Consider the following 13,622-nt stretch of genomic DNA (forward strand, 5'->3'; position numbering starts at 1 on the left):
ACTTCGCCGTCTATACTGATGCATCAAAAGTAGGACTTGGATGCGTGTTGATGCAAGATGGGAAAGTGATAGCATACGCTTCCCGACAGTTGAGACCGAATGATTTGAATTTTCCGACTCATGATTTGGAGTTAGCAGCAGTGGTGCATGCACTGAAAATTTGGAGACACCACCTCTATGGAGTGAGATGTGAGATATATACGGATCACAAGAGTCTCAAATACTTCTTCGAGCAGAAGGAGCTAAACATGCGACAGCGACGTTGGTTAGAGATCGTGAAAGATTATGACTGTGGTATTCACTATCATCCGGAAGAACCAACCTCAATTGGCTTATTTCCTAACGCAAGAGGAAGCGTTGATTCGCGAATTTGACAGAATGAGATTGGAAATAGTAAAAGCGCCCGAGGCAGTAGGAGGAGGATTAGCGACACTAGTGATTGAGCCAGAATTGAGGACCAAGCTCATAGAAGCCCAACGACGTGATGAGAAGTTGGAAGAATTACGTGTGAAGGTGAGAGCCGAGAAGCTTGATCATTATCGTGAGGAGGCGGATAATGCTTTGGCGTACGATGGACGATTGTGTGTGCCGAGTGATGAGGCGGTAAAAGATGAGATTTTGAGTGAAGCGCACGACACGCCTTACACTGCTCATCCCGGAAGCACGAAGATGTATCGAGATCTGAAGCAACGGTTTTGGTGGAATGGAATGAAAGGAGACGTAGCGTCATATGTGGCACGATGTCTAGCATGCCAACAAGTGAAGACCTTACACCAACGACCATATGGGAAGTTACAACCACTCGAAATCCCCGAATGGAAGTGGGAGCAACTAGCTATGGATTTCGTGACGGGTTTGCCAAAGTCACAGAAGGGAAACACTGTGATTTGGGTGATCATCGATTGACTAACTAAAAGCGTGCACTTTTTACCAATTCGATCTGCTTATGGCGCGGATAAGTTAGCGAAGCTCTACGTGAATGAGATTATGCGTTTGCATGGGGTGCCAAAGACCTTTGTGTCCGACCGCGATACGAAGTTCACATCAAAGTTTTGGATGAGTTTGCAACGAGATTTGGGCACGCAATTAAACTTCAGCACTGCTTATCACCCGCAATCGGACGAGCTGTCAGAGAGGACGATTCAAACGCTTGAGGATATGCTACGAGCCGTTGTCTTAGATCGAGGGGAAAGTTGGGAAACTGTTCTACCGTTGGTTGAGTTCGCCTACAACAATAGCTACCAAGCGACGATCGATATGACTCCGTATAAAGCCTTGTATGGCAGGAAGTGTCAATCCCCGCTTTATTGGGATGAAATTGGCAAGAGAAAGATGTTAGGACCCGACGCTATAAAGGAAATTACCGAAATTGTGCATCAAATCCGCGCAAGGATCAAGGAAGCTCAAGATAGGCAGAAGTCGTATGCTGATGTGCGCCGAACGGAGATCAAATTCGATGTTGGTGACAAAGTGTTCTTGAAAGTATCCCCGACTAGAGGAGTTGTGAGGTTTAGAGTGAAGGGCAAGCTGAAACCGCGTTTTGTAGGATCGTACGAGATTATCGATGAAGTAGGTCCTGTAGCGTATCGTTTTGCATTACCTCCCAGCTTTGGGAACGTGCACAACGTGTTCCATGTGTCGCAGTTGCGCAAATACGTGTTCGACCCCAAGCATGTGATTTATCAAGAGGAAGTGATCTTAACCCCCGACATGAACTACGAGGAAAGGCCTGAGGCGATCCTAGATCAGAAGGTACAAGGGTTACGAAACAAATCGATAGCGTTCGTGAAGGTGTTGTGGAAGCACCATGGTCCCGAGGAAACCACATGGGAGTTAGAAGATAAAATGAAAGAAAAGTTTCCCCGAGTTGTTTATGTGAGATGGTCAAATTTCGGGACGAAATTTATGTTTAGAGGGGAAGGATGTAACATCCCAAATTTTTTGTGACTCTTTTTATATGTTTTTTTTGAAATTTCGATTATGAAACTTTTGTTTCTATGTGATTAAGTGAATTGCGTGAAATAAATTGTCATGGATGAATTGGAATGAAGCGCAAATTATTTTTTTAATGTGGGGAATCAATTTAAATAAAATCATGCATCTTGTTCTAGCCAAATAAAGTGGCTACTGTCGGCCCCTCCAATTATTGGAAATTATATTCTTTTCTTGGATTTGATAAATTGTTTTGGGATATTTATCCAAATTAAGTCCAAAACGAACTATTCCAATATTGTGCTTCATGAAAATTCGAACTCTTGCCTATATATTTTTATGAGTTTCGGATATCTCCTATTTGAATTAGGAGGATGAATTAGTTCTTTGATTTAATTGGCACTTTTCTCATCCTAAATAAATGGAGAGTTGAATTATTTTCCTTGTGGCTAATTAAGCCAATTTTCGGCCCCCTCCCTAATTGTAGATGAGAATATATTGTTTCTTATTTTGTGGAATTCCTTTTGTTCAATACCAAATTAATACCTAAGTTAAATTAATTGGGGATGTGAATATTTCCTTGTGTTGCACGCCCCTTTTTGGTTAATTTCCTTGTGGAAATTTATTTAATTGTTGCCTATTTTATGGGAGTCTTTTCCTATAAAGAAATTACCAAACTTAAATCCTATTCTATTTAATTGAGGATTTAAATAATCACCTTGTGCATTTCCTATGGAAATTTTCGGCCCTCTCTCTTATTTTCCTACTTGGAGATTTAATCTATTTGTTCCCTTGTTCATGGAATATTCATTGTTTTGTTTCCTAAGTTATGAATATATTCTCTCCAAGTAGATAACAAATAAATTCCTTGTTAATCCTACATGGATTTTTTGAAAATTCTTTCCTCTCCTATTTTATTCTTTTAATTGTGGGATTTATTCAATTTTATTTTTCCCCACAATTAATTAATTTCGAAACCTAACCCTAACCTTATTTAAACACCTAAACTAAACCTAGCCCCCATTCTCCCTCAAAAAAATCGCCCCCCTCCTCTCCTCCCTCAACCTCACGCCTCTCCCTCTCCCTCACTCTCCATCCTCTCCAAAAACTTCTCCCACCATTGTTTCTTGCATCAATTGTAGTGGATTTTCAAGAGTTCCCGACGAATCGTGCCAACGCTTGTTTCTACCATTCGTTTTTCTTGATTCAAAAAGGTATAACTAAGATTTTCTCCTCATCTCCTTCATTGAAACCTTATTCTTGATCCCTTCATGCATATAGTGAGTGTACGAATCATAGATCGCGAATTTAATCGGTGGGTATTTGTGTTTTGTATGAGATGAGTTATGAATATGCGTTTGTGAATGAATTTGTGTAAAGTTGAATGATTGGTTGGTGAATGATGTGTGATATTATAAGAACATGTTTATGAGAACCTTTTTGAGCATGATCTTGTGTTATAAGCATGAAAAATTATATTTGGATGATTGAGGAAGAAACCCTAAATCCTAATTTATGAGCCTGAAATCTGTGACGTTCGTACAACAGTTTCTGATGTGTAATTGACTTATCAAACGATCGAATTTTGATGCGAAAATTGTACTGAGTATATTTCAATGTGGTTTCTGTGTCTCGTGTGAATTTCAGCCCTTTTTGTCGAAAAATGGATTTTTAACAAATTTTTGAAGTTGACTGCGCAATTCTACCAGAAACTTGTGTTCTCGCCCAGAAAGTTTCGTATTCTGTTTGACCGTCTAAATGACCTCCGTTTGATGTGATTATTGAACTACATGAACATCGGACAATTTCAGCCTCATTGGACATTGGATGAATTTATGGTGAATTTTTCAAATGAACTGCGCAATACTGCCAGAAATTTTATGTTCCGACCAGAGAGTTTAATTATTGATTTGACTGAATAAACGACGTGATTTCAGTGTGAAAAATTGTCTGGATGAACTTGAATGTGTCTTCCGTATTGTGACCAAAATTTAGCTTCATATGAGGTCGGGTGAATTTTTAGTGATTTTTACAACACTGTCGCGCAGTTCTGCCAGTTTTCTGCCTTGATAAAATGACACTTATTTCCAAGTTTAAAAGTATTATATGATGCATGTAAGTCCAAGGAACGTGTGTAACGATGTGATCACGTGTGATACGTTGAAATATATTATGGTGTATTTTTCCACCTTTGGACGAATTTTGGGTTGGGTAAATTGAGAATAACGATGAGAGAGAAACGATAGGACATGCATAGTAATATGATTTTGTGGAAGGCTAACTTGTGTTGTCGTTGACAAGGGTGATTGTGTTTTCATGAACTCGAGGAACGAGAGTTGCCATAAGTTGGATTGTGAATTGTTAAGCGAACGAGGTGGACTTTCTTTTCAAACCTCTTTATTTTCCGAAAAGATTATTTGGTGTTATAAGGGTGGTTTAACTGTTATGTCATGCCATGTTTTTATTTGTGAGATTGTTGTCTGATGCCTAGTTCGTCTGAGCTTGCTCCGTTAGGCTATAGGGCTGTGTTGTGAAACGAATTCGGGTCTGAGTAGGGCCGCAAATCCTATCAGGCTGTGTACACTGGTGGGATCGTGAGCCATCCTTGCTAGTCGGTCGGTCTCGTGGGCGAATAGTGTGGCCACACTTTCGTCGCACTGTGATATGATGATTGTGATTGATGGAATGATGTGAAAAGTGGGGAGATAAATTGTCTGGCCAGACTTGAATTGTTTTTGTGTTCTCGTTATTTTTCTTACTACATATAAAACTCGAGATCACTGGTCTGGATGACATAACTAATATAAAATATTTTCGGCATGAGCCAATTGAGTACAATAAGTACTCAGCCCTGCATATTATTTTTCTTATGTGCAGGTTGAGCGGGATGTTGCGGAGGATGTTGAGTTGGCCTAAAAACCTAGGATGCGTTGTGTCTTCATACATAGGCGTTATCCTTTACTCTCTTTAAACCTTATTTTCCGCTGCTATATTAACAACTATATCTCAAGACTTTAAATCGTTTCCGTATTGTGTTTGAACATGTATGGTTGTATTAGGTTTTAACCAAGTAATTACGTCGTTTTTGAAAATGGTGTTTTCCGTGAATTAAATTAAATGTTTTACTTTAAAAGTTAATTGGGTTTCTTTAAGTTTATTTTTCTCCGCTGTTTCTTTTAAAAGTATTTATCATGAGTCATTTCTAATTAATAGTAAAATTTTAACCTTAAACTTTTTAAACAAAAATGTTTTTTTTTTCTTTCTGCCTTTAAGTTAATTAAGTTTTCAAATAAAACGTTATCCTTGCATGTTGTATCACGATCGCCGCATTTGTAGTAACCCTAGTATGGGAGGTCGTGACAGGTGAAACTTCTCAAACGAGTATACTACCGCCAGCATTTACTTCTCTGTGGTGTCATAATTCTTCTGTGCCTGATTGAGTGTTTTTGATGCATAAGAAATGACATAGCTTTTCCCATCAATTCTTTGACCCAGCACTGCCCCCACTGCGTAATCGCTGGCGTCGCACATTATTTCAAATGGTAAACTTCAGTCAGGCGCCCTGATAATAGGGGCAGAGACTAGTTTATCCTTCAGTAGCTGAAAAGCTTCCTTGCATCCCTCGTCGAAAACGAAGTCAACTTCATTATGTAACAAATGGGTGAGTGGTTGGGCACTCCTCGCAAAATCCTTAATGAATCTTCTGTAGAAACCCGCATGACCTAGGAATCCTCTAACTTCTTTCTGATTCGTCGGGTAAGGTAATTTTGAGATCACATCAACCTTCGCTTGGTCTACTTGTATACCCCTCTCTGAAACTACATGCCCTAGGACAATTCCTTCAGGGACCATAAAGTGACATTTTTCAAAATTTAGAACCAAATGCTTTTCCTGGCACCTCCTCAACACTACATCCAAACTTGCTAGACAGGAGTCAAAAGAATTCCCATACACAGTGAAATCATCCATGAAAATCTCAATTCAATCCTCCAATAAATCCGAGAAGATACTCATCATGCACCGTTGAAAAGTGCCTGGTGCATTACACAGCCCAAACAGCATCCTTCTATAAGCATACATTCCGAAGGGACACGTAAATGTAGTCTTCTCTTGGTCCTCGGGATCCACGTAGATTTGAAAGTATCCACTGTACCCGTCAAGGAAACAAAAATATTGCTTGCCTGCCAAACGCTCCAGCATCTGATCAATAAAAGGTAAGGGAAAATGATCTTTCCTTGTCGCTTCATTCAACTTTCTATAATCGATGCACATCCTCCACCCAGTAACTAGTCGAGTGGGCACCAACTCGTTCTTGTCATTCTTGACAACCTGTATTCCTGACTTTTTAGATACCATATGGACTGGACTAACCCATTCGCTGTTGGGTATGGAGTAAATGATTCCCAGTGAAAGTAGCTTCAAACCTTCCTTCAAAACTTCCTCTCTCATGTTCGGATTTAGTTTGCGTTGTGGATCTCTACATGGCTTCGCACCTTCCTCAAGCCTAATGTGGTGCATGCAAAGATCAGGACTGATTCCCACTAGGTCGGAGAGAGTCCATTATATAGCCTTCTTGATTCTTCTGATCACATTCAACAATTCCTCCTCCTGTTCTTTGGTCAAGTTGCTGTTGATGATAACGGGAAAAGTCTCATTCTCTTCTAGATAAGCATACTTGAGGCCTGGTGGGAGCACTTTCAGTTCTTTCTTCAGGGTACTTGCCTCCTGGGGCAAGGGATTTTTCTCTGTTCTATCAGATATTATTTCTTTCCCTGACCGAGAAGAAGCCTTCATGCTCGCCACATGGGGTGTCTTCCTTGACTTAGCTACTCCTGGATTTTTACAGAATTCCAAGACTGCTTTAGCCAGCTCTTCATCTGATAATTCACTTGTGTTCATTGCTTCACACCATCCAGCCACTTCTCTGTCGATAGAGTAACTCATCTCTGAATTTTCAATCTGTTCCTGCATCAATTCTGTCTCAAGATATTCCTGGACCAGGGGGTTAATAACATCGATAGCATGCAAATTTTCTACATCAAGTGGTTTCTTCATTGCTTCATCGATGCTAAAGGTATATTTTTCCCCATTGTAGTCGAGGCATGTAGTTCCATCAAAAACATCAATTATGGTCTTGGCTGTACGGAGAAAAGGCCTCCCTAGAAGTACACCACTAGACTCAGCAGACTCATTGTCACTCATCTTTATCACATGAAAATCAGCTGGGTACAAGAAATCTTGCACTATAACTATCACATTCTCAAGCACTCCTTCAGGGCAAATACACGACCTATCTGCTAGCTGGATTACCACTTTCGTATCTACCATACTTACTCCTACCAGTTTCTTGTAAATGGAAAGCGGTAACACATTTATTGATGCCCCTAAATCACACATTGCATGCTCAATTTGTACATCACCAATGGAAATGGGTAAGGTGAACATACCTAGGTCAGTACATTTTGAAGGCATCCTTCATTTTTGAATCACTGCGGATGCGTTCTCGCCTATCAGGATCTTCCCACTAGGTCTGGTCTTCCCAGCTATAAATGCCTTAATGAACTTGCTAAATACTGGTAACTTCAAGGCTTGTAAGAACGACAAATTAATCTCCAGCTTCCCAAAGATGTCCATGAAGTCTACCGGTTCTTCCTTCTTTTTCCTAGCTTCCCCTCGATGTGGGTGTTGGGGTTTGGAGCCCCTTGCACAGCGGAAGTCATGCATTCACAAATAAATCATACATACAGATCTATTTGACTGATTATGAGATTAATTAACTACATGTTAAACAATAAAAAACATGCTAGAATGCACATAAATCATGTAAAAGGAATTAAAACCTAAAACATGAATTTCCTACGGTTTAGGGTTACCAATCTGATTCTTCAAAGAATCGTCGATTGCTCGCGCCTTCTCCACGTGATGTTCTTCGTACTCAACCATGAATCTTCTAATCTGTATCCCGAACTCAGAATCTAACCTTTGGGTGGGCAAAGCTTGTCAGAATCTAACCTAGAGAGAGGGAGCACGAAATTTAATGATTAAATTCATTAATTTTTGTCTTCTATTTAGTCTCCTTTATATAGAGTTATGTTGGGCCAGATTAGGGATCCATGGATGTTGGACTTGGGCCAAACCTATTGGACTTTTACTAATTAAATTGAGCCCCAATTTAATACAAGTCCAATAGAATATTATTATCATCCACTATAGTATAATAATATTGACTGCCCGTCCAATCCCAAATTACGAGTAATCCGGGGCTTTACCTCTTTAATTTATTATTTCCCGTGTTTAAGATATAAATATCCATTAATTAATTTAAGTCTGCTAATTAACTTTAATTAATTAATATATTTTTTCAAGAGTTGTCTAGTTCAAAATCTTTATTTATTATTCTAGAATAAATTCCAACCGGCCGGGTTTCTGAATAATAAAACCTTTTTCGAACACCTCTTGAGGATATTATCAAACTGGACTCACCCAGCACACGATTCATTGCAATAGCAATACTAGCACCTCTAGACATTAATCACCACTATCCAAGATATTAGGATTCTTGGATTGCGAAAAATCCACACCATTTGATAAATCAAAGTAGTGCATAATCAATATCGTATTCTCAATGTTATATCAACAATGATTAAGAAATAACAATCACCGAGACCTCATCTTTCAGTAAATAGAAAGAAAGACTTATCTCAACTGTTAGATCCTTCAGTGCTATACCACACTAGTGTCGTTTATTTCCTAAGGTAAGGAAACATGCGGACTGACACTGCAACCTTTCACGATAGGTAGCCAAAGCCTATCTAGGTTGTGAAATTCTATTTCTCTTCTACAAAGGACCGACTGCATCATCTTCTGTGAACGTCGTTCACGACCAGTCTACTATGCAGAAGAACTAGACTTATTTGCTTCTTATACATTTAAATGTTTGAGAAACATCTTATAAATGCATAAGCAAACACCAATGCGATAAAATTAATTCTTCTCGCCATGGGTTAAAAGTGGATTGTAGAGTTTATTGTATACAAGCAATTCTATCCGTGCAACATGCTCGAAATATGCTTTTCAGTATACCAATCCTAACAATCTCCCACTTATACTCAAAATCATGCTTTCGAGTATACCCACTGCCAAAACTCTCCCACTTATACTCTAAGCAGGTTTCGAACCATGATACATCGAACTACCATACTTTTCACCTCATGTGTAAATCATGTTACCATATAGGCATTTTGTGAAAAAAATTCGGCCTGGTTGTTCTCTGATCATATCTTGGTACCCATAATGTCTCACTGCGCACTTTTCCTTAATTAATTTCATACTCCTGCTATATGAGATTGTTTAGCTTCATCAGCTCTTGTTTCCCTTGATTTAGACATATGACTAGAGTAATTATAACAAAATATAATACTCATACACATACTCGGAATCACGGTCAAAGATATTAGGAAGTTAATGAGAATAACAACTACCTTAGTAGTTTCTAATGAAACCACACTTGTAATTTTTATGATAGAGTCTGTGATGTAATCACACTCCTTCATGACTCAGTTTTCAACTCCTAACGTTAACACATAGTCAGAGGATAACTCGATCATCAATCAATTATAAAATTGAGTCGATATAACCTAAAGGACATAACATGGATGTCTGGTAAACTAGAGCATACCGTTTAGTCTTCTTCAAGTACTATAGTATATTATTTACCCAATCCAATGTCCTTGGCCATGGTTAAAATGATATCATGCTTCTATGCCAACGACAAAGCTTATATCTAACTTAATACACATCATAGCATATATGAGACTTCCAATTATGGAACTTGTCTCATTTTTCTTGATCTCATTCAATGTCGAAAAATACTTGACTAGAGATAAAATAATTCCGTCTAGAAAAAGAAAAACATTTTCTTGGAATTTTCAATGCTAAAGTGTCTAAGTATTTTGTAGATGTAAGATTCTTTAAGGAAACATACATTCTTTTTCTAGCAATCTAATGACACGGATGCTTAGAATGTAACTAGATTATCTTAAATCCATCATCCTTAAACTAGGTAGACGACCAGTTTCCTGCGCTAGATAACCCTCTTAGTTGTTTATCAACTTTTATAGATGTCATCATCGTAGAGTACCAAGAATACCTAATATAGTGCACTTTCAACTTTCTTGCCCTGTATTACATAACCATTAAGATGATCCATGCAGATGATCTCCTCGAGACTTCTACTTAAAGAAAACTATCTTGACAATCATAATTCTATGGCAAAAATGTAGGCTATAATAGACAATATACAGATCGACCTAGGCAAAAATGGCAGGCGAGAATATAATTCTCTCTGGGTATAACCCTTTGCCATTATTCTAGCCTTTTGAGATCCATGCTTACACTTGCAGGTCCACTATCTCCCACTGACTGAAATAGTCTATGGGTAGTATCGCATGTCTTGCAAACATTCTTGTCTATTTAAGATTATTATTCAGAATCTATCATCTTATCAAGAATGATTATTTGAATTAGTCATTGCGTCCTTGTAGTTACAGGGATTATGTTTAAGTTGATCTAAGACTGAGTCTTAAGACTCTTTTAGACCCATGAACTTATTATATTCGCAAAGAACGCTCCCACTACGACACGACTCTTACAATCCTAGGTACAAACGTTGATTTTCTTAGTGCATAAGTTTCTAATGGTATGACTTCTTGGTTAAGATGGAAAATAGATATTCTCATTTTCTTAAGAATGATCATGTTTGTTAGGCTTGTAGTTCTCCCTCATAATCTTCATCAAGGAATCTAGTATTCGTGTAAACAAACACATATCTTGCCGTGAAGATTATAGAACCTGTACCTTTTCTATCATTTGGGATAACCTTAAAACATACCTCAGTACACAATTCTAGTTACTTGGATACCTTTTCCAAAACATGTGTTGGAATAACTCCACACCTTGAGATGTGCTGGACTAAACTTGCCTCTAGTCCACAACTCGCGTGTTGTAGAATGTACTGATGTTATGGTAGTTTCTTTAAGGTATAACTAATTGTTTCCAACGTATATCCCATCAATGATAAGGTGTTATTGAGTAAAACTGTTCACTTATCGAACTTGTCTTCGAGAGACTTCGATATCTTCTTATATGACTATCCCATTCTTTAGAAGAATGCTTGGAGTAGTCAACTAGGATTTAACTCCCACTACTGATTTTAACTCATTTGCTCGTCTCCTATGGTGTAAACCATTGAGACTTACTAGTCTTTCTATGTTGCATCTCTATAAGTATTCTGAATCCCTTGAACCACCAAAGGATTTGAGTTAGACAAAATTAGTTTGAACAATTACTAAGTATTTTCTTGGCCTTATGTTTAAGTACCATAAATACTTTATCATTCATTGTTTAAGAAGTTGAACTGTCAAGTTAAACTCAATCTTTTTACAATTATATTGCTTAGATACTATGATGTATAAATTGTTTTCTATGGTACTATGATAGATATTCGATCCACATTTCTCAATAATGCAAGCATTATAAAATGAAATTGAACATCGTTTAATCATTAACACGTTTAGAAACTGAAACTGAATTCTTTCCAAACTAAATTTTACCAATAAAACAAAGTCTTATACATCAAAAACAAAACAATAAAGTGAGCATAAAAAATAGCTCCCACTGCAACAACTGCCCAACTGGATCTAGATCTCTCTTTTAGAAATTGCATTGTTATCTAAGTCATTGTCCTTCTGTAGAAGAGGTCAATCCGACTCACAATGCATCTTCTCTTTTGCCTTTTCACCCAATTTTTCGTGCCTTTATAGCTTTCATTGATGACAATTCAGCTCTTCCCTCTTTCCATTGCTAGTCTTCTGTTCGATTGAACTAAGACATAGGAAAGATGCGGCCTTGATGAATTCGTCAGCTATCAAGTTATCTTCCTCCAAAAGTAATAAAGTGAATACAATGCTGAAGGTTTCCAACTTTTCAGTAACAACCTTCTTGTACTCACTTCCTATTACATTTGGCGATGAACTGAGTGTAGAAACTATTTGAGGAACTGAATCAGAAGATTCATCAAAACTTTCTATCTCTTTTGGATGTTCCAATAGAATCTGGACAACGTCCTCATTGGATATTCCTTTATCATCAGTATAAACCAAGACTTATCTCACTACTTTAAAGAAAGTAGCTTGACTGAAAGTGCAGGTTTGTGTCAGGTGTCGTTTCGAGCAAAGGATGTAACCTACTGATTAGGATGGAAATCCCAGCTAAGCCTAAACCTGGTATAAAAAATTCTTCAACCCACTTCTACTGACTAGTATAGTAGGCGTAAGGGTCGAATCCCACAGAGATGATGCGTTTTGGTATCGTGGTGATATTCTGGAAGGTTTGGTTAGCTACCACGCTTTGGGTTGAGACTTAATCTAGGATGGAATTTAAGATGGTACTCTACTGACTAAGAGGTGGGAGAGATGTTTGACAGGTGGCTGTGTACGCGAGAGTGGGGAACATGATGTTTCAGAAACATATGGAAAGTACGAGTTCACTATAAAAGGCTAAACGGAATATCAGAGGAAAATAGGTAGTTAGGTGACTAGGCCTACAGATCTGAAAAGTAACAGCTGAAAAGTAAAGGACAAAAGTAAAAGTGGTTAAAAAGCAAAAGTGGTCCCAAAGTGGATGGAGATGTATTCTTCTTCAACATGAATCAATTCATATCAGCAAATCCAGACTTATCACCATAGAAGCACAGATTAACAACTTCATGAACACAGATCTACAATTAAAACTTCAAATCATAAGATCGAACACCGAAACTGCAACTAAACTTACTGGGTGACATGCAAGGTGGCAGAAACTACGTAAACTAGGCCTTCACACTTAACCATTTCAGATCTAAAATCTAACAGCAAACTGAACTCATAAACTCAGATCTATCAATTCGGAAATGAAAACATGCTCGCAACAACTGGAAATTACCGTAACAACTGGATCTAAGCTATCTAGGCAGAAAGGAACGAAATCAAACCAGAACCGATGCAGAAAAACAGCTTCGTATCATAAAATCGTTTGGATCGCAACTAAGACTTCAAAGTGACCAAATATTGAAAGTGCAACAATTCCAACGTAAGAAAACAAGTGCGATTAACTAAGAAAGCAAATAAAGATTGTTTTGCCACTCCGGCGATGAAACTGTTAACACTACGATCACGCTGACTGGAAAGAAAAGATGTGGAACTCCGGCGAACTGATGGTCTTCAGGTGACCATGGCTGTGGCGAGGAATGAGAATATGAAGGATAATGCTGAAGGGTTGATCTACCGAAAAGAGATTGTTAACTAAGCGTAGAAGTTGATGAACTCCTTCCTTCCTCTTTTTTTTCTCTCTCCAAGTGGCTTCCTTTTATAGGGAGGCCTCCCTTGATTTTTAGGGTAGACTCTCTTCATGAAATGACCCTTTTGCCCCTTGCTTGCGGCTGATCTTCCCAGCTATCTTTCCTCTCCATCTCGAGCCTTCTTGGCATGCATCCTGGTCAGTATTGCACCTTTCTGACGCCTTTTCACCAGAATTATCCGAACATTCCCATACTGGCTAGAACACTCTCCCTGCACACTTTAGCAACTGTTTTGCAGATATATTCCAATTATGCACATTATACTGACCAGTAACCAAGGCCTAGAATACGACTT

The sequence above is a fragment of the Salvia splendens genome, chromosome 14 (assembly GCF_004379255.2).
Source record: "Salvia splendens isolate huo1 chromosome 14, SspV2, whole genome shotgun sequence".
NCBI lineage: Eukaryota > Viridiplantae > Streptophyta > Magnoliopsida > Lamiales > Lamiaceae > Salvia > Salvia splendens.